The 25,946-nt window shown below is 37.2% G+C and overlaps 1 protein-coding gene and 1 non-coding gene across 2 annotated transcripts in view; both read left to right on the top strand.

Annotated features, from left to right (window-relative positions):
- CMSS1 (cms1 ribosomal small subunit homolog) overlaps positions 1–25,946 on the top strand; it is a 380,113-nt gene that overhangs the window by 202,870 nt on the left and 151,297 nt on the right. The window lies entirely within an intron of this gene.
- On the top strand, positions 16,456–16,528 carry TRNAK-CUU (transfer RNA lysine (anticodon CUU)). The gene has a single exon. It is a non-coding gene; the product is annotated as a tRNA-Lys (tRNA).

Genomic DNA, 25,946 nt, shown 5'->3' on the forward strand with positions numbered 1-25,946 from the left:
TCTCTTAAAACAATACATAAACACTCTTTTAAGAGAAGAAAAAAAGAAACCTACCTTTTCATATCTATTTTTGTGAATTTAGTCTTTTAGAATTTCAGGAAGTAGAAGAGTTATTACAGCGGTCCCCCCTTAGCTGCAATTTCCCTTTCTGTGGTTTCAGTTACCTGTGGTCAGCCACAGGTCCAAAAGCAGATGAAGTTCCTTCTGACATATCCTCAGAAAGGCAAGAGTAGCCTAACACTACATCACCATGCCTACATCATTCACCTTACTTCATCTCATCATATAGATGTTTTTTCATCTGACAGCATCACAAGAAGAAGGATGAGTATAGTACGATAAGATACTTTGTGAGAGAAAAAGAGACCACATTACATAACTTCCATTATAATATATTTTTATAATTGTTCTATTTTATTATTAGTTATTATTGTTAATCTCTTACGGTGCCTAATTTATAAATTAAACTTTATGATGGGTATATATGTTTAGGAAAAAAACAGTATATATAGGTTCAGTACTATCAACGATTTCAAACACCCATTGGGGGTCTTGGAACATATCCCCTGTGGATAAGAAGAGACTGCTGTATATGTAATTGTATTTTAAAAAGGATTGGGCTTATTTCAAAGAATAAGTTTAGAGTACTGGCTTTCCAGTTATATTTGGCGAAAACCTGACATTCCTCAAAAGGTTGCTCTCCATTTTGGGAAAAGCATTCTAAATCATCAGAGAGCGTTTCTTTGGAATCGTAGTTTTAAGTGTTCAGGTATTTGTTCATTTTAAACACAGTTATTAGATAGGAACAAAATACATAATTTTGGAAGTACGAAACCAAGATTCTGTGGCACAGAGATGGTACCAGGGTTTGTAGTCCGTAACAAGGGAAGATTGAAGCCTCTAAGAGTGAGTATAATAAGAGGGACAAAAGGGCACATCATAACATCAGATGGCTTTTTCCCTGTTGTTCTGGATCTTTTCACTAATAAGAAGAATGTCTATATTTGGTACACTTTCTGCAAAGGTAGGTGAATTATGAATCCTAGCAATTTGTTTTCCTTCAGGGAATGTTTCTTTCTCCATAGAACCAGGCACATATTGATCCATTGAGTAGATCTATTGAGTAGGGCCTGAAAACTCTACTCCCAGCATCATACCTTTCCCAGTGTTTCTTGACTGGAAATTTTGTTTTCTTCTAGAGATTAACTTGGTAAAAAGACATAGCTTAAAATACCCAGAGAACCAGTTGTATGCCATATTCCTTTGATTCTGCTACTCCGTTGTCTCTTCCCTCTCCCCCTTCTTATTTGTTTAAACTAAATACCTGGTGTTCATAGCTGCCAATCCTGTTGAGACCTTGGAAAATTGGCATTTATTGTTGCTGACTGAGAGGCCTGACAGTCCTTGGATATTGGATGAAATAGTGATAGGATGACATTGGCATTCTACTCAGAAAGTTTATGGCTGAAACAAAGTTCCTTATAGATCAGAAAGCTATCCCATATCTACCCAACAATAGGCCCCACGCCATAAGTCCAAGAGCACGTGGGTAGAAACAACTTCTGCTCTGTAAAGCATTCTGCTTCTGACTGAGTGAATGAATGGATAGATGACTTTTTAAATGAGAGTGTGAATATTTTAATATTAGAGATATTTTTAAATGAAGAATCTCCCATTTTAATGACAATTACCTTGTGTTTGGCAATGTATGATATTGTAGGGACACTTTCTCATGCTGAGATTCTGATAATTCCCATATTAATCATCATGTACATAAATTTGATTTCTTTTAAAAACCTTTGTGAAGGCAGTGGCTGGTGAGAAGCAAGGGATGAATGGTATCCTTTAACTCAAAGTATTCAAAAAAAACAATTAAAAATAAATAAACATGATAGGATTTCTGACACCTTCGTCTGTTTTTATATTCCAAAAGGATAAAATATCTAAAAATTCTACTTTTTTATATCTTTACTTCCTTCCTTCCTACTTCCTTCCTAGGAAGGAAATTGGTAGATGTAAATTCTGCTATGAATTATATAAAATGAATTTTATAAATTTTATGAATTATATAAAAATAAGTTAATTTCAATGCTGATTTTTCTTTCTTTCCCGAGAATCTCTCTAGCTCTCTCATTAATGTCATTGAAAGACCAAAACCAAACAAAATGTTTTTTTGTATTTCCCTAGAAATTGCCTATCCAAAGAGAAGTCCAGCATTCTGGTATTGTATTTTATAACTTTGGAGAAAATCAAGAACTTCTTGAACACATGTCACTTGGTAAATTGTAGGAGCATATGAGACTAAGAATCCTCCCTAATATTATAAAAACTGAGGGTAGTTCTGATGCTTACAGAAGAATTTAGACCCTCCCACCCATGCCAAATTAAGTATTGCATACACTCAGTTTAGCTTCAGTTCAACTAAACTGTCATCAGAAAAGGCAGACACATGTGGTTTCCTCAGTTATAAAATGAGTATGTATCAAGACTAAGACCAGTGATGGACTGATTGCTGGACACACTAAGCATATTCTAACAGCAGTTTCATTTCAAGGCCAGTAAATTGTATTAGATAAAGTATGCAGAGAGTCTCTGAAATTAAATTTAATAGAAAATGGAATGACCATATTTTTTGTTTCTTTTCTAAAATAAGTTCCTTCTAAGCTGTTGAATGATTTTTTTTTTTTAATAATCTCAATCTCAGGTTCACTGCTTCTAGAATTCTCATGGTGCTTGAAACTGAATGCTGTGGTTATTGAGGTAAAAGTTATTATAGCTATGACTGACAATACAGAAAAGAAACATGGCTCTTAAATTCTCCGTGCCTCAGTGTCCTCTTCTGTTTGCCTCCACCTGACTGAAAGCCCCATGAATTTAGAGACTGTCTGTTGTTGCTCATTTTTGTAGCTGTCACTTTTGCCATATTGCCTGGTATATAGTAGGTACTCATTTAGTATCTGGTTAATTAGGGGAGGCACCCTCAAATGTATAAATCTCAACCACATGTGAGCATTATACATAATAATGAGATGTTGTGCAAATGTTTGTGTGCGTGCGCGCGCATGTGTGTATATCCCAAACATAAGTACTGAAAAGTAGTTGTTTTTTAAGCTGATTCATGCTAACCAAGTTTACCCCAAAAAGACTATCTTGCACACCAGAACAGCCCTGTTAATTTGAAGTGGATGACCTCTTCTACCTGATTTGAGAGCTAGAGCTGTTTATATCCTTTAGTGCCACTCTGTTATTAATCAGTTGTATGTAAGGCAACTAATTACACCCCAGAAATTGTTTGAACATAACATGATAATAAAGGAATAAATTAAAACAGGCTGATAAGTCCCTTTCTTCATTCTAAGGTTTCTATCCAAATCATAACTTCCTTTGATATTTCTAGATAAACTAACAAGGTTTTATAGCCCAGTTTGCTTTCTCTTAATCTGTGAGAGCCCTAACACCTTCGGCCACCTATACTCACTCATCTTTTTATTACGCTGCCATCTCCCAGCCATCTTCAGTTTAGATTTGTTTTTTGGTTAGATTTATTTTGATCTTGAAGTCTACTTTGCACTCTCTACCAATGTGTTTTTTTTTTTTTTAATGGAAAACTACCCACTGGTGATCAGGAATCACTGATATGAGGGCAAATGTGATACTTTTTTAGTACTGTCCATGTCCATAAATATGTATTAAATGTCTAGTGTGTGGGCATCCTGAGTTGTGATCCCAACAAGACATGAGTCATAACCATTTGTAAGTTATAAAATCAAAATCAGACGTTCTCCCTGTATCCTAGAGTGCAGTCCTCAGAACAAGGATGAGAGTGAGAGTCACAGCCTTTGAAAACCCTGCTATGGTGCCCATCAGTGTTTCCCAACTTGTGTTTTGTGTAACACCAATTCTGGGAGATGTACTATCAAAAGTCAAGTAAGTTGAAGAAAAATAGCAATCTTTTGAAGAACCACAGTGCAAAGAAGATTAATCTGGTAAAAGCTCTAAAGTATCCTACACAAAGAAACAAGTTTAGCTTTGCTGAACTAACTTAATTCAGAATACACTTTAGGGAAAACTAACAACAGTAGTGACATCTTTAGAAGGTTATAATTTTCTCATTTTATTATTTTTAATTTTCTTTCCATTTCTCTTTCTAGACCCTGTGAAATTAAGAATTCTTAATCATTCTGTTCTGCTCTTCCTCTGTGCTATCCCCAACCCCTGATAAGAAAGCTGTATGGAAGAAAGGAGGGGGGAAAAGGAAGGAAGGAAATGTGTGTGTGTGTGTGTGTGTGTGTGTGTGTGTGTCTGTCTGTGTCTGTGTGTGTCTGTTTGTCTTGTTTATTTGTCTATACAGAACTATTGTGTAGTCCTTATGTACTTTAAAACTATACCAATATGATAAAATGTGTTAATACTTATAACAAATTTTATTAAATTGTGTTACATTATATAATTAAATACACAATATTTTTATTTTGATTCTATAGCAAGCAAAAATGATTACTTGAGGGGTGCCTGACGGGCTCAGTTGGTTAAGCCTCCGACTTCAGCTCAGGTCATGATCTAATGATTAGTGGGTTCGAACCCTCCGTCAGGCTCTGTGCTGACAGCTCGGAGCCTGTAGCCTGCTTCCAATTCTGTGTCTCCCTCTCTCTCTTCCCCTCCCCCACTTGCACTCTGTCTCTCTCTGTCTCTCTCTCTCTCAAAAATAAAATTAAAACATTAAAAAAAATTTTTTTTAAATGATTACTTGAGGAGGAAGTATGTCCTGTAGTTAATGGAGTTAAAATCTGTATTGGAAGAATTTCTTTTACTTTAAATTATGTATATATGTGTGTGTGTGTATACATATATACATAGTATACATATATAGCTATTGTTTTATCATACTTCCGCTTTATGATTAAGTTTAAAAGTTTAAATATACTCAGAAAAATAAGTTATGATGATACTTGTACTGTAGGAAAACCTCCACTCTGTAGAATCTTTGAAGATTATTTTATTTTTTTTAAGTTTATTTATTTATTTTGAGAGAGAGAGAGAGAGCACGTGAGCAGGGGAAGGGCAGAGAAAGAGGGAGAGAGAGAATCCCAAGCAGGTTTTGCACTGCCAGTGCGGAGCCCGACACACAGCGGAAACTCAAAAACTGCGAGATCATGACCTGAACCAAAGTCAGACGCTTAACAGACTGTACCACCCAGACTCCCTGTTGGTTTTAGACAATAAAATTTTCTCAATACATGGAGGCTTTTCCCCTAATACTGTCACAATCTCCAAAACTTTAAAAATATATATTATTTTAGATGAACATTGTTCTAAAATATTTCCATTTCTTTTCTTTTAAAGAACATGCTGATTGGGGCGCCTGGGTGGCGCAGTCGGTTAAGCGTCCGACTTCAGCCAGGTCACAATCTCGCGGTCCATGAGTTCGAGCCCCGCGTCAGGCTCTGGGCTGATGGCTCGGAGCCTGGAGCCTGTTTCCGATTCTGTGTCTCCCTCTCTCTCTGCCCCTCCCCCGTTCATGCTCTGTCTCTCTCTGTCCCAAAAGTAAATAAAAAACGTTGGGAAAAAAAAATTTTTTTTTTTTAAATTAAAAAAAAAAAAAAAAAAGAACATGCTGATCATAATTTAAACTTTTTTGATGACCCCAGGTCATCATTGAGTTCACTTCCTTTCAGCAAGTGTTTATTTAACACCTCCTGTATGTGATGATCCTCTCAGGCCCTTTTGGATACTTCACCATCTCTTTACCACTGTACTAAACAGCTGCTGACTGCTGTGTTTTGGGACTCTTGGGTCAGCTTTTTATAGTTTTTCTGATTTCCTAGCTGTGAGGACTGGCAAACTCCTGTGAGTATGTCCCGCTGACCCTCCCTCTCCCTCTTCTGTGAGCAGGAAACTAAAACAACTAGCCTTATGGATACACATTCAAATAAGAGCACACTAGGAAGCTCTTATGTGAAGTCTGTGAAATTTGTAGATTTTGGCCACTCAAGAGTCATTTTTATCCTTTTGCTTATTTCTAAAATCTCTTGAATTCTTCTAACATTTTAGATACATGAAATGTTGCTATAAACTTATGAAGCAGACATTTCCTTTATCCCTTTTCTTAATAGTCCTTCTTTAGTCCTTCTAATAATCCTTCTAGAAACAGATTCAGATTTTGTAACACCTCAGTCTATGTTATCCAATGACCAAGTGAGAGTTAGTTTTGTCTTGAAATACTAATCAGCAATTTTCCATCTAATTATAGTCCATAGCTTTCTTATGAACCATTTTACATTTGCTTGAGATTTGGTTTAATTTTGACCTATAATGGATTTTTATTAATTTTTCAAATTCAGTTTGTGAAAATATACCATAGAATTCTTAGTAGAAACTTCTATAGCAGGCTCATTTTGATATTCTCCTTTGTCAAATGATGTGTCCTAAAAATGTCTATCATTAAAAATTAGCATTTATAAAATATTTGTTAAATTATATGGCTCTAATTTTCAATTTAGCTGAAAATGAATTCAGTGCTGGAGGGAAGTGTGACCCAGGGTGTATGCAGTACAGAGCTGTAAGAACTCATGTGTTAGATGAGCAAAGATGTCCAAGGCTGTGGTACCGGTTAGAGCAGTAAAGCTGGATGAGGTTTTAAGCACCTCCCAAGACCATGTTAATCATACCTGTACCACCATTAGCAACTGTTAGTTAGCTCATCACATCCTTTCACACCTTTCAACACCTTTTTAGCCTCTTCAACCCTGTGTCCTATTTATGTACTAAATCTACCTGGCATCCATCTTACCAAATAAAAGTAAGAGGAAGCACCATAGCAACCAAAGAACGAAATTCCTCTGTATGCACTTTGTATTACCAGCAGCATGTACACTGACATCTTTTTTGAAGAGTCAGTTGATGAAGAAACGAGAATCCTTGGGTTATCTACCATTAAAAGTTAAATTGTGGTATTTTGGTCTCCTTATAAAGACAGTATGAGATCTTTTTTTCTCTAAAATTATTTCTAGAATCCTTGAATATAGCTAATTACTCTTTCCGTTTAAAAGAGTCTTTTAAAAGACTCTTTCCCTTTTCTATTTAAAAGTCTTCTCTCTTTAAACTGTATATAAATGTAAGCTGATGTATCTTTTCCTAAGAGTGTGATTCACTCTATAATCTTTCCTTCAAGCTGTTATCACAACATTAAGGAATAAGAATTTTCCTTATATTGTCATCTAACTTCATGGCTTATTTTCATTTAATTTTTTTTATTCACCTGGAATTTATGGAAGAGAATTCTGGAAAGCTGCAGTAGTTCTTTGTTTTTTAGAGGAAGTGGCTACCATGAGATTGAGGTTAGGAGGAGTGTGACACAAGAAAACTGACTTGAAATCTCTATATATTATATGCAATTTTATTTTCTTTCTTTTTTTTAACTTATTTATTTGAGATAGTGAGTGGGGGGGGGGGGGCAGGAGGGAGGGGCAAAGAGAGAGAGGGAGAGGGAGCATTCCAAACAGGCTCCACACTGTCAGTACAAAGCCCGATGCAGGGCCCAACCCCATGAACCATGAGATCATGACCTGAGCTGAAACCAAGAATCGGATGCCCAACCAACTGAGCCACCCAGGCAGGTCTGCAATTTTATTTTCTAATTAATATCTCTGATTCAGTAATCACTCGGGAAATTAGCCATGCAAGTTTTTTTACTCCCTGGAAAGCCTTACTATAATCAACAATTTTTCTGGCATATCATATACCTTATAATTTTGTTTTCTAAAATTTTGTGGCATTTAATGTCTTCATTTCCTTGCAATCTTTTAAAACCTTTGTATCTTCATATATTTTATTACTCCCACACCATTTTCTATTTCATGTCATTCTTTGCAATTCATTTTGTTATTCTGCAAATAAATCAGTTGCAGATTTCCTAAAAGCTGGATCCTCTCACTTATGGTCTAGTGCTGTGGTTTCTTAGTAGAAGACAAGTTTACAGCCAGAAGCTGTAAGTTCCCCAAGTTCAAAATCTGTACAAGTTTACGCTAGAAAACCAAAATATTCTCTCTGTAATCACTGAACTTCCAAAAGACGATAGATGCTATGGGCTTAGAAACAATCAATTCGTTAGGTTCTAGGTATTTTGAAGGTCTGAAATAGATCACATGAGATCCAGCATTGCTCTGGGCCGTTCTTCTCTGAGGGCTACAGATAGGGTACAATCTTTTGCCAAGGCCTAAAAGACAGAGCTATAAATTGACAGGAAGGTAGCCTTACTGATGCTACTCTCACCAGAAGGAACAGCAGGTTAAAAATTAATAATGACTGATAATATGTTTTCAAATAGTCTTGAAGTTTTTTAAAACATTTATTTCTAATGATTTAATTTAAAGTTTACAAAGCCAGTAAGCATGTTGCTATTTACTTATTACTAAGAACTATTTTAGGGCAGGCTGGCTGGCTTAGTCAGTAGAGCATAAGACTCTTGATCTCAGGGTCATGAGTTCGAGGTCTACACTGGATGTGGAGATTACTTTAAAAAAATCCTTTTTAAAAAAGGGCTTTTTTTTTTTTAATAATGAATAATTTTGATCTTTCTTCATTGCCTAGACCTCAAATCCTAATGCAGGATTCCCCAGCTTGCCATTCTCACCAGAAAATTAGAGAACATAGTCATTTCAGTGTCACTGCCATTCTGGGCATCAAACAAACTGTTAAAAGCACTTGCGTTTCTGGTGACACATTCCAGAACTCTCATTATACATAATAAGCTCATTCTTTGGAGTTGCTAAGAAGTGAAACTTAAGTTTTTGTGTCCTCAACTATATTCTTCTTGGTTCCTTGTTTCCTTCCAACTTAGGCATCTTTATTACCTATACATCAAGAAATAAACTAATAGTACACAGGATTATGCAAAAAGCTTCAGGAGAGAAAGAACTCCTCCCAGAGTTTCAAAACTGCCTCATTGGAGAGAAAATTTCTATAACATTTTGTTTTATTCAGAGAATCTAAGGCCCAGAGAGAACAAAGAGGCAGGAGAAGAGCCGTCTTGAGCTCTGAGTTGGAAGCAAGATCAGCATTATGACCCCATTATGGCCCTCCATAAAGCAATGTTTTGAAGAAATTAGTAAATTTTATATTACGTATCTTGGTTGCTAGTCTTTTTTAAGTCTGAGAATAGACATAAAGATAGGTTGGTGTAAACAGTGATGTGCAGTTTAAAGAAAGAACGATACTTTATGAAATTCTGATCTTTTTAATGGAGAAGGAAGAATAGCCTGCATGCTACACCCGTGTATGTGCCTGTCTGTCTGTCTGTCTGTCTGTCTGTCTGTCTGAGACAGAGAATGAAAAAGGAAGGGAGAGAAGAAGGGAGGAGACACAAGATAAACATAGTAATACTATTTTCTTTTTCCACATAAAATGTGCAATAGCTTGGGAACAAAGCATATAATCAAATCCATATAGGTATTTTAAATAAAATAGAGAGGAAGATCAAGGGAAAAGAATGATATTAGAGTAACTTTGGATCTCTCAAGAATCCTATAGATCTTTTGATTCAGGTGCAGTACCAGCATTAAGAGGGGAGTCAAGGCACAGTTCTGTTCTAAGAGCAGATCTTCCATTGGTCCCCCTTTCATTGCCAGCCCATATTGAACCAGTGCCAAGTCCACTGTCAGCCTTTGGGCTCACCCAGCCTGTGCATTCGTTCTAGTTCCCCTAGCTCTGCCTGCATGCTTATGCCATGGCTTTGCCAGTGTTCATTCCATTGCTTTGGAAAGGCCTGTATTTTCAACAGTTGCACACCCATAACAGGAATAGCAATAAGCATGAATTTTGAAAACCTGCATATGCATTTTATATTGGGGCTTGAGTATCCAAGAGGCCTTCAAAATATCATTCTCAGTTTATTGTTCTGTTGAGTTCACAGGTGCTTCCACAGGATGGACTTAGGTGAGGGACACTCAGAAACTGGCTAAGCAAAGGTGAAAGGAAAGGGAGAGAAATTCCATTCTGTCTGACCCAGGGATAATAGATAGAAAATCTAAAAATATTTTTCATCCAAACGCATCATTCATTTCCACCATTAATTCTCATTGTTATTTTCCACTGCCCCGTTATTATTTGCACTTCTTCAGAAATCAGTGCGTGAGCCTGAAGAAGCAGAGAACTGAGGTGCTACACCAGATTCTGAGAAAGTTCGGTTTTGAACTGAGGTCCCACCTCTGAGCTCATGCTTTTTCATTACACTGTATTTGGCTGAAGATCTGATACTAGATGCACTGTAACCGTTGCAAAGGCAGTGTAATCTCTGGCTTCCTAGATTTTCACTGGCATTTTTGCCTGTTGTTAAGAGTAGCCACACCTTTCCACAAGTTGTGGGTGTTTTAGCCATTTGGGAAAAAGAGGGCAGGGGGAAAGAAAGGAATTGGTGGTGAAGAGATGGTGCCTGAAAATGGAAAGGTCACAGATGAAAGTGGAGTATGTGTTACCTTCTGGCTCAGGCCAGGCGGCTGGGTGTGGGTGTCATGTACGCCCCAGTGCGGTGTCACCCTTGCAGTGGTAATTCAGTTTAGCCACCACGGAGTGTTGTTCCTTGTTTTCTATAGTGCTTGTCAAAATGCTATGACAACTGGCTGGTTTTATGAAAACAGAGCCTGGCTCTCAAGAGACAGTGTGTCTGAAAGTCAAACATGGATGGCAGCCATTGGCACGCGAAGGAGTCAGAAACCACAGATTGTTTTCTCGTTGGATGAACAGCTTAAAGCAACGTAAAGTTAATTGAAGAATTCCTTGAAAGTGAAGTCAGACTAAAAGAAATGCTCTAAGTCTATAATTTACTAAATGTGAAAGATCTTTAAGTGGTAGTGAGACTAAAAGAGTTGGGGGTAGGGAGAACACTTTTGTAAACAGATCTGGCTTGTATTATTGCCTAGGCAGTTTTAATTATTTGCTCTAATAATGTAGATCTCCAGAAGAATCTTTAATTAGGTAAAGCTTGATTTATGGAGTTGGCCTCATATAAACCATGATGTCATGGTGTGCTGCAGAAAATTACAGGCCTGGTCTTGCCATTGAAAACTATTATTTCTACCTGGGACTATTCATGCTCTGTATGTCTTACTCTCACAGAATCAGAGCATCCTGTGTTCTCATTTTCAATGTCTTTTGCCCAGGTAAATTCAACATATACTATTACTCATTAAACAATTTGTCAATTGTGTATATAATACATATATGTGTATATGTGTGTGTGTGTATGTGTGTGTGTGTATATATATGTATGTATACATATACATATGTATGTATACATATATACACACACACACACACACACACACACACACACACACACACACTCTGAGGAGGCAGGGGCAGAGTTTAACTACTAACTCTAGTAGTTAAAGAAACGTTTACCTCTTAGGAACTTTGAGACCAGCCTGTAATCCTCCGCAGAAATGGATTCATTCTCCCTTCTGCTGATAGACTGGCAGGGGCAAGCCAGACTGTCAAAAGTGATATCTGTGTGTCTGTCTGCCTGTCCTTCCCACAACCCTAACCCCATCCTCCACTTTCCCTCTCCTTCCCTAGCTTCTTCCTGGGAAGTTCTTTCAGTGTCATCATTGCCTGTTTCATCTGGTTTTAAATAAGAGCATGGGGCCTCTGTGACATTTTACTGTGGTTCTCACTTCCCTCCCATTACAGTAGAAGCCTTGATGTGGGGCCAAGGCCTTTTCTTTGATTATAGGTCTGCTGATTATAATTTCCTAACATTTTTCTTGCATTAATTATACCTTAATGATTGCATTTTCTATGGTTTTCAACGTTGTTAAAGTAGCATTAAGACGTTAGAAGGAATCTTTCTAGATTTCAACAATTTATTTTCCATTCTTTTTAGACTTTATCTAACTTGTACCTGCCTTGATAGCTGTTTTAAGGGTTTTGCATTTATCAGTTCTTCTCAAACTGCTCAATGTTTTTACATGCAAACAACTCCTGCCTTTCACTGTCATATTTCATCACTCTATATAGTATTTGATTAAATTATATGATTACAATAACAAGTCCAACGGGCATAAACAGGTTTGGGAACAAACATAATTGAAGCAGTTGGAAGAAGTGCATGGTGCACACTAGAGAATAGCCTTCTGGCCTCTAGGATTCAGTATGTGTGGGCTCAGTCCTGAGCTAAACAAAAGGACAGAATTGGGTAGGTGGAGCTCAGTTATGAGAACTTCTGAATCTGTACTCTCATCATTTTCTTCATTTTGCAAATGAGACCCAGGGTGGTTACATGACTTGCCCAAGGTTGTCAGACCGGTTGGTAGCCAAGCTGGGTGTCCTCACTCTCAAGCCAGAGTTTTCCTATGGTACCAGAGGAGCACTGATACCCTGGCCCTTTATGAATGCAAATATATAGAGATACTTTATCCATAGTTTTTATGTTACTAATTAACGCACGTCTGTCTTTAAATTCCTCTTGATATCAAAACTGATCCTTCTTTATTAGAAGGAGTTAATGTAGGTTATGAAATCTATCACTTTTGTCTTTAAATGACCATAATTAATAAGAAAGAGAGATGCTGCGTGGAAGAATTTTTCAGTAGGCCTTGTCCTCCTTATCCATCCACAGCCCCATACTGTTCATAGCTGCTTTTGTCCCTCTAAAAACAAATTGTTAAAGGGTGTGGACCTCAGACAAAGTCGCTTTTAGGTTGAGGCAGCACTGTAAGGTTTATATTTATATGATCTCTTTCACAAACCATATGTGCTGACTTTTCTAGTATCAAGTTGGAAAGATTTTTTTAATCACTTTCCTTATCTTGCCCCATCCGTCCAGTGCTTACCTCTTGCCTCACCCCCTTTCAGAAAATATTTGATGTTGTTTAGAGTCAAAATACACCTACAACTGGGCAGTTAAAAATAAAATCAAAACCATTAGGATGAATATGAAAGAAGGGGGGAAATGCTATACTTAAATCCCTGACGTAAAAAGTTTTGTTATTATTGAACATTGCATTTAACTGAGCTCCTTACAGACAACAGAAAAGATATTTGGGTATACATTATTTTTATTTGCTGAAGGGAAACAGATCTTCTACAGGGATAATATTACCAAGCACTTTATTCTAAGCCAATGAGTCTTATGTAAGTGAAGCTGAGTAACCACCTAGAGCAAGGTAATTGTTCACACATTAGATCTGGAGAAACCTTACTATAGTCCAATTCCATTCTTGGTTGATGGGGAACAGAAGCCCAGAGAAAAGAAGTAATTTGCCAGTCACCAATCTTGCTGGTGATACCACCAGCCTGGAGCCAGTGTCCCTTGGTACCGACTTAGATCTCAGAGCACCCTTGTTTACAGATCATGGGTATAGAGAGAAATGGTGCTGGACTCGATATGGTCCAGGTGCCATACGTCACTACTGGGCAGTGGGGACACAGACTGTCAAGTGAGTGGGATTTAGACCTGATGAAGTCAGAATATGCAGAAGGGGGTTTTCTTCTAGGGTTTCTCTTTTCACTGAGAAGGAGGACAGAGGGTGGACCTCTGTCTCAGATTGTTGTCAAATCACTATGGAGGGGAAAACTAGAATAATAGGTGCCCTTATTATACTCGTTTAGAAACAAATACTTTGTCAAAACCCTCCTTTCTTTAGTCAGAATTTATGGGTATGTTTATGTTGTATTGTAAGACAGTGAATTTATGAGAGAACTTTGGGCAGGGGTCTTAAACTCAAGCTGCCCTATGGCAATCAGGCAGCAGTGATAGACAGCTGTCTACTACCTAAAAGGCCAGGTATAAGACAGCAAGGAGAGCGCTCCAAAGGGCCAGTGTCCTATCTCCAGGGGGAAGCTGCTTCCCATCTCCAGCTGATTTTTGTCTTGTGAAAAATACAAGTATACATTTGACCATATCTTCTAGTGTTTTAGGAGAAGCTGGAAGTCTCGGTTATTAAGTCTCCTGATTTTAAATGTTAGCAACTTCTTTCTTACACGTGAAACTATAAACCTTGGAGTTGTCCTTGACTGATCTCTTCCTTTCAAAACCTACATCTAGTCCATCTGGAAATCCTATTGGATCTACCCTCCATATATATTCATATATATTCAGAATCTGATCACTTTTTACAGATCTCTTTTGTGCTACTATAGCCCAAACCACTGTTCTCTCTCTCCAGGATTGCTGCAGTAGCTTCCCAGTTGGTCTCCCTTCCATGCTTTCTCTCCTGCAGTCAGAGGGATATTATTGAAGCATAAGCCAGTTCGTGTTGCTCCTCTTTTCATAACCCTCCAAAGGCTTCCCATCTCACTCAGCAAAGTCCAAAGTCTTCCCAATGTCCCATAAAGGCCCTCTGACCTCATCTCTGCAGCCACAGTGGCCTCCTGTATGTTCCTTGGATTCACCTGTTCATTTCTTCATCATGACGCTTGCCTTTGCTCTTCCCTTGCTAGGAATGATCTTTCTCAGGTATCTCTAAGACCCAATCACCCCCTTCAACCCCTTGCTCAAATGTCATCTTCTCCATGAGGCCTTCCTTAGCCACACTGTCTAAGCTGGTAGCCATACACACATGCATACACTACCCTTCCTCTGCCCTTCTCGACTTTGTTTTCTGTTCACCACATACCAAAATCTTATATGCTACATATTTTTCTTGTTTGCTACCTATCTTCCACATTATAATATAGGTTCCAAATGTTTTTGTATATTTCTTCATTGCTGTATATACTTAGAATCTAGAAATGTGCCTCACACATAGTAGGTGCTCAATAAATACTTAATAAATAAATCATTAAAAAAAAAAACAATTTTTCAACTTTGGACTGAACAGAACTCTTCAATGGGCCAAATCCATCCTATACCCTCTTTGACCTAGGGTCAAAAAGAAGAGTAAGCACCTCCCCAGCTGTACCTAGCAGCTTGGAGACAAGCACGTGGCTGCATCATTACACCTGCCCTGCTCAGGAAACCATTGAAGAACTCTTCCACTCCACTCCTACACACTGGCTCCTTCTACTTCACTCTGCTGAACTTTAGTGTATGCTTATTGTTTTATGCCACAACACAGTTTTTCCAGTATATTGATGTTTTGAATATGGAAAATGTTATTTAAATTAGTTCAGCCTCCTGAGCGAACTTCTAAACCTCTGAAAAGTAGGAAACATTTAAACAGTATGATTTGCTTTCTCCCCAACACAGGGTTTAGAGTTAGATAAGCAATGAGGAAGAGGAAGAGCATACAAGGAGAGAGAAAAGCATATGTAAAGACACTCAGGTGGAAAAAACCTGTCCACCTTGGAAAAGAGCAAGTGAAACTAGAGTAGTGAGAAAGGGGGGAAAGTGGTAGGAAAAGACGTTGGAGGGGTAAACAGGGCCAAATGTTTCAGACCAAGGTAAGGAGTTTGGATGTTATTAAAATCCAATGGAAGACTCAGGAATCATTACTATGAACTATTTGTAGTGGTAATTTTTTTCATATAATTTTTTACTCAAGTCTGACATATATACATCCTGGGGATGTTCTTCAACCAAGTCAGTCTTTTGTTAGCAGTTATTTCAGCACCCAGACTGCCTTCCTTTTGTTAAAAAAAAGTGGGGGGTTAGAGGTGCTTAAATGACTGGGAAAAAACTAGTTTATTTTCATATTTAAAACTAAAATGTAAGTTTATTTTAAAATATCTTAATAAAATAACTAAATGTATTTATTTGTACAGGAAATAAGTTTTGTTTTAGTTACATAACACTACAGATTTTGGTTATGAGGACTGTTTAATAAAGTAATGTTCCCCAGGGACATTCAGTCTTTTTAATTGTATCCACTTTAGTTACATACATTAAATGCTAAATGGTCATTCATTTTACTGTTGCATTTGCAACTTTGCCAAGTTACTATCACATTGAAATGTATAGCATTTGCTTCTAAAAAAATAATTATATATACTTAGACTATACCAAAGGTACACTAATTGCAGTTTTTATGATAGGTGTAACTTGTCCTTGAGCTCATGGTTTATTCTGGCCTATGTATTCTAATCATAAAAAGGAATCAAATGTTGAGCAGTTTACTAACATTCTGTAGAAGATAGAGCAAGGCTTTTTTAGTTCAGCATACGAGAACAGTAAAACATTACTGAGATTTGCCCAGAATTGGGCAATCCAAACTGAGCCACTTAGAGGGATTTTGTAGCTTGACCTTGGCCATCTGGTGACTAAAAAGGCAGATTCTGGGACATGATAATATTTGATATATGAATAGCCCAACATAATCAAGCTATAAGTAATCTGGAAAGCTGAGGTAAAGACCAAGTGTTAGGTCTAAGTTTAGAAAGTCCTGGAACATTCAGAGGCAGTACACTGTGACATAAGTGAGAATTTGTAAGAAGAAAAACTTCACAGCTCTTTGCAGCTTTCTCACAACTGATTTTCAGTAGCATTAAGTGGAAATTATAGAAGTAGAGAAATTCAGGGACACCTGGCTGGCTCAGTTGGGAGAGCATGAGACTCTTGATCTCAGGGCTATGAGTTCAAGTCCCATGTTGGGTGTGAAAATTACTTAAAAATAAAATCTTTTAAAAAAAGAAGGAGGAGGAGGAGGAGGAGAAGAAGAAAAGTCAGAACTGGAAAGGACCGTAGAGACCCTATTTTACAGATGAGGAAACTGAGCCCAGAGGATACCAAAGACTTTTTCAATGTCACACAGCTAGAATTAATGTAGGACTGAGTTGGGATTTGGAACTCCTATTTTCTAGCTAAATATTCTTTTCCATACTTTCTTGGGCATTTTTTTGACTGTAGTCATTGGAGTTGTACCACAATGGAGTAAGCTGGCCTGGGTGAAGAAGGGAGTTCTCTGCCACCAGAAATGAGTGAGTGACCAGGCAAAAGCTGTACAATGGCTACCTGACATGCATGCTGATTTTCCATGAAGGAAACTTGTACTCAAGAGTTCTCTAAGGGTTTTACCAGCTCTAATTTTAATGAGTTTGGATGCCTTTCATTACAGTTGTAATCAGCTATTTGTCCTCTCTACTTACAAAAATTACTGTTCACTCTCATTCATGCATGTGTTATCCACTCTAGTCTTTTCTCAGAACCTGTTTTCCCTCTGAGAACACCTGTTCCAAAGGTGCATTAGTAATTCAGTATGACCAAAAAGCAGGCCAAGACTCCAAGCTCTGTTCACCTCTTGGAATGATGAGTAATCATTGTACCCATAGGCAATTTAACCTTCTACACTAGACAGAAACCCAATAACTAGTCTTCCATTACCACACAAATACAAATTAGCTACATAGTGAAAGGGAGATCCATGATATCGAAATCAGTCAGCTTTCCTACTATACAGCAAGGACTCGGAATGTTAAAAGTATTTGGTTAATCTGCAACCCAGTAAGGGCTAAATTATTTTTAATGTAAATCATGATAAAATTTCTTTACTGTGCAATTATATATAGCCTATTGTTAGCTGAGAAATGAGAATTTATAGGTTAGTATTACATTATTAAATGCATGAGATAGTAACTCTAATTAGACATGTATTTGCTGCAATACTGGTATGGCTCAGTCAGTTAAGCGTCCAACTCTCAATTTCAGCTCAGGTCATGATCCCAGGGTTGTTGGATCTATCAAGCCCTGCATCAGGCTCTGCCTGAACATGGAACCTGCTTAAGATTCTCTCTCTTGTGGCACCTGGGTAGCTCAGTCAGTTAAGCATCTGACTCTTAATTTTGGCTCAGGTCACGATCTCACAGTTTGGTTTGTGATACTGAGCCCCAAGACAGACTCCGTGCTGAAAGCATGGAGCCTTCTTGGTATTCTCTCTCTTTCCCTGTCTCTTTGCCTCTCCCTTGCTCACTCGTGCTGTCATTCTCTCTCTCAAAATAAATCAATTAATTTAAAAAAAGAAAAAAAAGATTCTCTCTTCCCTTGCCCCTCTCCCATGTTGATGGGCTGTCTCTCTCTCTCTAAAAAAAAAAAAAAAGAAAGAAAGAAAGAAACTTATTTGCCAACTGGTAATATCTGTGTGCATAGAAAATCTCTGCATACTACTGTATTTTGAAAATTATCTCTTGGTCCATCGCATCTCCACCCATTGTCCAATTTTAGAGCTTATTTTTTTCTGCTATAATTTAAAAGGTAATGTACCAGACAAAAAAACAGTTTTAAACTATGTGCTTAACAGTCATATTTATAATAGGGAATTTCCAGAAAACAAGTGATTCAGTCTCATATGCCTTAAGGTACCCCATTTCTCCAGTGGAGACTAGGATGAATTATTTATTATAGTAGATATGTGGTCACACTGGGGACCCATCTCCAAAGGTTAAAACTGGGTTTCACACTTCATCCTGAAGTCCTATGGGAAAGTTTCCAGTATCCTCATTCCCCTCGTTTGCACTGGCCCTGGATTGATTTGGGACGTGGAGTAAGGGCGGAGATGGCAGGAGGGTTTCATGTATTATAATAGTGATCCAGTTAAGGCAGTGAAGGAGCCTTTTTTTCAAACATGAAGGAAACTGAAAGCCCAACAAGAGAGAAGCCACGTTACAGGACTAGAACCAACATAAAAACAAAACCTGAGACCCACTTCTCCTATATCCTGTGTGAATTAACTTTCTTTTATGGTCTCATTCCACCCCTACTGAAAAGCCAAACTGGGTTCTTTCCTTTCCAAAGCTGGCTCGATAGAGAGATTAGGCAGTGTATCTTTTGTGTATTTGCCTTATTTTATCCTAAGAGAAAGACCCCCTAGGACAGTGTTGACAAACTTCTGTAAAAGGTCAGATAGTAAATATTTTAGGCTTTGCCAGCCTTGCGGTCTCTATAGCAGCTAGTCAGCTCTATCATTATAACACAAAAGCAGCCATAGGAAATACATGAACAAATGAACAGGGCTGTGTTCTCATAAAACTATGAGCACTGAAATTTAAATTTTATTTCTCATGTATCATGAAAAATTACTCTAATTTTTATTTTTTTTCCCAACTCTTTAAAAATGTAAAAATAATTCTCATGGGCTATACAAAAATAGACTGTAGACCACATTTTGACCCACTGGCCATAGTGTGCTAACCCCTGCCCTAGAGGAATAAATCTGAGAAGACCATAGGTGTTAAAACGTGAAGACACAGAATATGATACCTGAGGACAGATGATTTAAATGTGGTAGGGGAAATGACTGATGGGTATGTGTATGCAGGGAGAGTAGATGGATGATGCCCTGACTCTTGATTCTATTTTAGGTAAGCTGAGTTGGTACTAGGTCAAATTCCACATTCTCTATTTTGATTTACTGTCCTAAAATTTATGAAAGGCAGGTTTTAGCTGGCCTTTGAGAAGAAAAGCAAAAATTAGAAAAGGACATGTGACTTGGAGTTTCCCATATGGTATGCAGAACCAATAGGACATTTTATTAGTAATGGCAGCTGGTGGTTTTCGTTATCAGTGAATCATTGAGAAGCTTGTCTGAATCAGGGAGGAGGCAGTTAGCCATATTCCTCCTTAGCACAAACTATTTCATGTCGTTGTAAAGCTCTCATAGAATATGTCTTCTGCGTGGTGAAAGAACCCATAAAAATCTGTTTTTAAGACATAAAAGCTATATTGGTAAAATTTTTAAACTCCCATAAACTCAAAATCATAAAGGGCCATTTATTAAAACAGTGTGAATGATTTACATGCAGTTGAATAAAGCTTTTGTTGTTTCGTAGGTCAACTCACCTATAATAATTGCATAACTGGTAGTGTGGTTACTTATAACAAAGGAGTCTTAATTATTATGATAATGATAATATAATAAACATTTTTTGAACAGCCACTATCTGCTGCCACCTAACATCTATAATCCCATTCATTCCCACAGCAGCCCTGCAAGGTCGCTATCATTCTCCTTGAAGATGATATTGAGGCCTAGTCACATACACACAAAGTAGCAGGGCCAAACCTATGTCTCCCTGACATGAAAGTTTATGCTGTCTCCACTGTACCATTGCCATGGTAAGAAATGTTAGCAAAACAAAACAAAACCGAATTTGGAAAACCCATCCTCAAGTATGTTGCTGACTATCCATACTTTATGTTCATTTTACTCTGTGTGGTTATTGTACAGTAACAGAATAATTTCAGTACCCTAAAACCGTGAAAACTCACACCAATTGTGTCTTTTAATATTTGCGGTTTGTGTGTCCATTCATTGCTTGCAGTTTCTAGGCAGCCTGCAGCCTTGAACTATTCGCTGTCTGAACTTGCCCTCAAAGAATTGTTCCTCCCGCCCTACCTCTATCAAGTGACAACCAATGAAAAACCCACAAGTACAGCAGCTGCAGCTCTGGAAAGCTTCCATCAAAACCCTCATTCCCACATCCCCTTTGAAAATCACAGAGCTTGCTGTTATCTGCTTGAAGGTCATGACTAATACTTGTAAAACTTCCACAGCAAACACTGTCTACAAGACCTAAATTCCTAAGTTGAGCTCTAATGGTAACTTACCTACACCAAAACCTTTACTGCCCCTCAGCTGCCCTACCCTAAATTCTTACCCCGTAATATAGAAAGCAAATATTAGGACAGGAGCATTCTAAATAGTCCACAGGAAAACTGGAAAGCTTAATGAATTTCAGAAAGTGCCTCTTTGACAGATCAGAATTAAATGAAAATCCCTGATATATTGAGAATTATGAGGTGACTTAGCCCTGTTCTTATCCATCTAAATTTTATTCTTTCCATGAATTGCTTTTAGGATTCAGAAGTCAAGTATGCAATATACCTGTCTCAGAGGAAGCAATTTCATTTTTTTCTAAATGTGGGAATGTAGTGCAAAAGTAGCTGTTTTATGTGTGACCGAATGATAACCAAAATCCAGTTTTTAGCAGCCTTTTCAGATGTGAATCATGTTACTTAATCCAGATCTTTGAAACCACAAACAGGCACAAAGTATGGATGTTTGATTGAAGAAATATGGTGGCTATTATTCACCCTGCCATGCTTTCTTTTGCTTACATTAATGACTCATTAATACATTTTAAGAAAAAAGTAAATTTGCATCATCATCCAGTGAAATTGGCAAGACTGGATGCTCGTGATTACAGACACAAGGCTCCATCAAGAGATAATTTCCTGGTGGTCACAACATTGATTTTTTTTTTTTTTTTTTTTGACTGTCCCACCAGTATGTCCAGGAACTCAGAAAAAAGGCTGCAGCCAAAAGACAAATATGTGCTAATGCACCACTTCTTGTCTGGAGAAAATGTATGCACATGGCAGCAGGAAGAAGTTATTTGGTCTGTTATTTATTTATAATGTACAGGCTGCAGAATGTTAGCATTCTGATTGTGCCCAGATGTAATAGAAAAGAATTCACTAGCATTTTCACACTAGCATTAGTAAGGAATGCACCTTTGGAATCAACATTAGTTAAAAGGTTGTCATTTATATCCAGTAATCCCAAAGATTCTTTCTGGTGCCTAAATTATGGAAACAATTATTTGGGGCCTTAAATCCCATCTAAATTGACCGCTTTTGGTCACTTTAGCATATTTCCTTATCAGTAAAACTGAGCAGACACATGCTTTTTAAACATGACAGAAAATATCTACTACTTAGGTAAGATAGTGAGCTCAGATGTATGGTGGGGAAACCCTCATAATTCAAAAAAGACTTTCTTAAAATACTGTTGATAAAGAATATCAGTGTCAGTTTTCCTAATGAGAAGGAGGGGCATGCTTTATAAGCCAAGACTTTCTATTAAATAAACAGCCTCAGGAGAATGTCCATTGTCATCTGTGAGCAGTGTGTGCATGTAAATATATCTGTCTGAAGTGGGGTTTTTCCCCCAAAATAGGATATCTCAATGACTGCAGCTTTGTACTTTGCCATTTTTTTATTGTGACTGTCAGTTATTTAAGTATCAGAAAGCAACTTCAGCTGTTGAGGAAAGTCATCTTCATATATTTCTTAAGCAAAATACTGGGGTTTGTCTTTGTCCAAGAAGCTTTAAGTCCTATTTATCTTATTTAACTTTTTAGGAGTTGTTCTGATATCATAAGTGTATATTCAGAATGACTATCCAGATTTTTGTGTGTGTCTCAAGTTAGTGCTTCTAAGATGATTAGATTAGTGGTGTGGCAGTTAAAGCCATGGATATTTTCAAGTCCCTTAGACAAAATGTATTGAAAAATTAAATTCATAAATAAATGAGCATTCTATAAGCATTTTTTTTCTTAAATTTTAAATGAAGAGGCATTCACATGAACCTTATACAACCCTCTGGTTCCTGGTAATCCAAGTACCATGAGTTTTTTCCATGCCACCAAACCAATGAAGAAATTTTGCCATAGGGGAGGCAGAAACTTGTTTCATTCAGTTAAGGGAATATTTCTTGGTTGCCTTTAAATGGTTTCTTTTTTTTTTTTTCCATATCACTGTTATGTAATAGCTTTCCAAGAAAACTATTTTATAATCTCTTCTTTTCTATCCATTTTAATATTATATTTATTTCATCTATTATATCAAAATACTATAATTTCAACATGTAGTCAATTCTAGAAAACTGTTAATGACATATTTTATTCTTTTTCTATTCTTTGAATTTTGCTGTGTATTTTATACTTGGAGAATATCTTTTTAAAAAAAATTTTTTAATGTTTATTTAATTTGAGAGACTGAGAGGGAGACACAGAATCCAAAGCAGGCTCCAGGCTCTGAGCTGTCAGCACAGAGCCAGACGCAGGGCTCAAACTCACAAACTGCGAGATCATGACCTGAGCCAAAGTCAGACGCTCAACCAACTAAGCCACCCAGGTGCCCCTATGCTTGGAGAATATCTTAACGTGAATCAGCAAGTGCTACTTCAAGTGCTCAATACCACATATGACCAATGACTATCCTATTAGAAGGTGCAGCTCTAGACCATGATATCTAGAAGGATATGGACCAACAGTGTTATTAACTTCCTTCAGAAAAACATGTTTATAAAACTAGAGAGATTTAAGTAAACCGGAAAATTATTCTAACAGCCATAAAGTCAGAGGAGAATTTTTATATGATCACAACATTTGTAAAGCCTCAGTTATGTTTATGGGGTTAAAGTGAATTTTTTAATTTAGGGTAACCAAATTGAAATGAAATGCCAAGGGAAGATCATGGCCATATTCTTCAGAATAATTTTTAGTCCTTGCTCCCATATTCTAGGGATATACTGAAACCTTCCTATAAAAAGCATGGATTCTTTTCACTCAGGAGCTAAACATCTATTAATCTCTTAATCAAAATATCATGCTGAATAAATGTGAATTTGTTGGACATTTCCCCCACTCTGTTAGCTACTACAGGATGGAAAGGAATTATTGTATGTATTTCTGGGAATGACAACCTGCCCTATTCCTGTCACATGTACTTAGAACAAGGTAGCCAGAGATTGGAATTTCTTATTATATTTGGGGTCATCTGTTGGGATTCCAGAAAAAATAACTAGAAGACTGAGCTTCTAGAAACAGATTTTAGAACAGCGTAGCATTATGGTCATTAATTTTCCATTATGTCTGAGGCCAAGGGTATCTGGGAAAACCTGACATAGAACTAGAGCAGTATTCTCAAGCCACTTGTATGTGAGAATAAATTAAAATATGAACATCAACTGAAATTTCCATGTGCTTATTATGTTTAAGGAACAGATTTGAACTTTCTGCATTTATTTATTTATTTACATATGTGTGTATGTATTTTTAACCTTTCCACCCTTTCTCTCATTCCTCCCACCCTAGCCTCTAGCAACCACCACTCTGTATATATGAGCTTGTTTTGTTTTGTTTTTTTAAAATTCTACATATAAGAGAGATTATATACTATTTGTCTTTTTCTGTCTGACTGATTTCACTTAGCATAATGCCCTAGAGAAGGATCCATGTTGTCCTGATAACCATTTAAATTATCTCATTATTGGAGCGCCTGGGTGGCTCAGTCGGTTGAGTATCTGACTTTGGCTCAGGTCATGATCTCACAGTCCGTGAGTTCGAGCCCCACGTTGGGCTCTGTGCTGACAGCTCAGAGCCTGGAGCCTGCTTCGGATTCTGTGTCTCCCTGTCTCTCTGACCCTCCCCCATTCATGCTCTGTCTCTGTCTCAAAAATAAATATTTAAAAAAATTATTATTATGCAAAATTTCAAATATAGAGAAAAGTAGAGAAAAAAAGAACCCCTGTGACAGCTACCAGAGTCATCAACTCATGGCCATCTTTATTACATCTATATTCCTTTCCCCCATGGTGGATTCTTGGGAAGCAAATCCCAGATGTCATATAATTTTCAAAGATTGTCTATTATGTGATTTGAGCGTTGATGGGCTTTGAGGCTAAAATGAATAAATAAAATATGACCTTTTTTCTCAGAGATTTTATCAAATCTATCTGGGGTAATAATGTTTAGTAGTCAATATAATTATAATATAAATCAAGTGTAACAGAGACCCAAATGCTAAAACACCTGAACCAGTTCTCAACATAGCAAAACCTGACATAAAAGGAATAACTTTATGATATAAGTCCCTGGGACCATTTTTATGAAGAATTTTTTAAAGCATGAAAGATTTTCTAGTTCCATTCATTACAAGGGCCTTGAAGCAATGGCACCCAGTAGCAATGAGCACATATGGCACCAAGATTTTGGCTTCTGAATCTCTTTTCCTACTAAAAGGAAACAGTACTCCTTGAACAAATGGCTGACTGACTTCAGGGCTGGTGGAGGAAAAACAAGATGAGCCTTGAAACATCTTTTCCTGCCAGCATATTATGAAGTGCTCAAAAAAATGATAGGGACATGTCAGAAGGACCCAGGAACCAGCTTGAAAGGACTCCCACTGGCCAACTGTAGTACAATTTGAGCAACAGAGTAACTAGTAATAATAATGAAATACAACTCGTATTAAAATAAGAATCTGGGGCTCCTGGGTGGTTCAGTTGGTTAAGCTTGTGAACTTTGGCTCAGGTTCATGTGTTTGTGATCTCACGGTTTGTGGGTTCAAGCCCCATTTCAGGCTCTGTACTAACAGTGCAGGGCCTGCTTGGAATTCTCTCTCTCTCCGTTTCTCTGCCCCTCCCCAACTCATGCTTACTCTCTCAAAATAAATAAGTAAACTTTAAAAGAATAAAATAAATAAGAATCTGTGAGTGAGTTCATAGTGGCAATAAATAAATAGATTCTACATGAATAAGAAGGAAAAGCTCTTTTTACAGTAGAATGGCAATTAATGAATGAGGATGAATGCTAGATTAGAAAATCATCATTTGCAACCATTGTGGTTACATTGATTCAGGCTAGAAGTATCAATGGTTGCTAAAACTAGAAAGTGAAAGTTAGTGAGGAATAGGGTATTTATATATCTCAGAGAATTTCTCCATAGATTACTTATTAATAGCCATGGGAAATAGTCACGTTAGAGGGGAGAGGCCTGGTAGTAACACCTGAACCAAGTGATCAAAATTACCATCACCAATAATCGAACAAAATGACAACATGTGCCTCTGATGTTATGCACTGAGAAAGACATCTGCAATATTCTTGCCCCTCAAAATGCATAATTAATTTAATATTAAGGAAATATCAGACAAACCCAAACTAAAAGATAGTGTTAAAAAATGGCAGTGTCCAGAAAAACAAAGGAAAGCTGAGGAGCTGTTTCAGATTAAAGAAAACCAGAGAGATGTAAAAACTAAATGTGTATGTCATCCTGGATCCTGAACTAGGAAATATAATGCAGAAAGAACATTATTGGGACAATTGGAAATATATGAGTTAGGTTATGGATTAAATAATAATAATGTTACTATGTAAGTTTCCTGATTTTGATCATTGCACTGCCATTAGGTAAGTGATTATCTTTGTTCTTAGGAACTATACATTGGTAATATTTAGAGACAAAAGATGTCTACAACTTAATCAGATGGTTTAGAAAAACAAATGAGGTATAT

The sequence above is a fragment of the Panthera uncia genome, chromosome C2, assembly GCF_023721935.1.
Source record: "Panthera uncia isolate 11264 chromosome C2, Puncia_PCG_1.0, whole genome shotgun sequence".
NCBI classification, from domain to species: domain Eukaryota; kingdom Metazoa; phylum Chordata; class Mammalia; order Carnivora; family Felidae; genus Panthera; species Panthera uncia.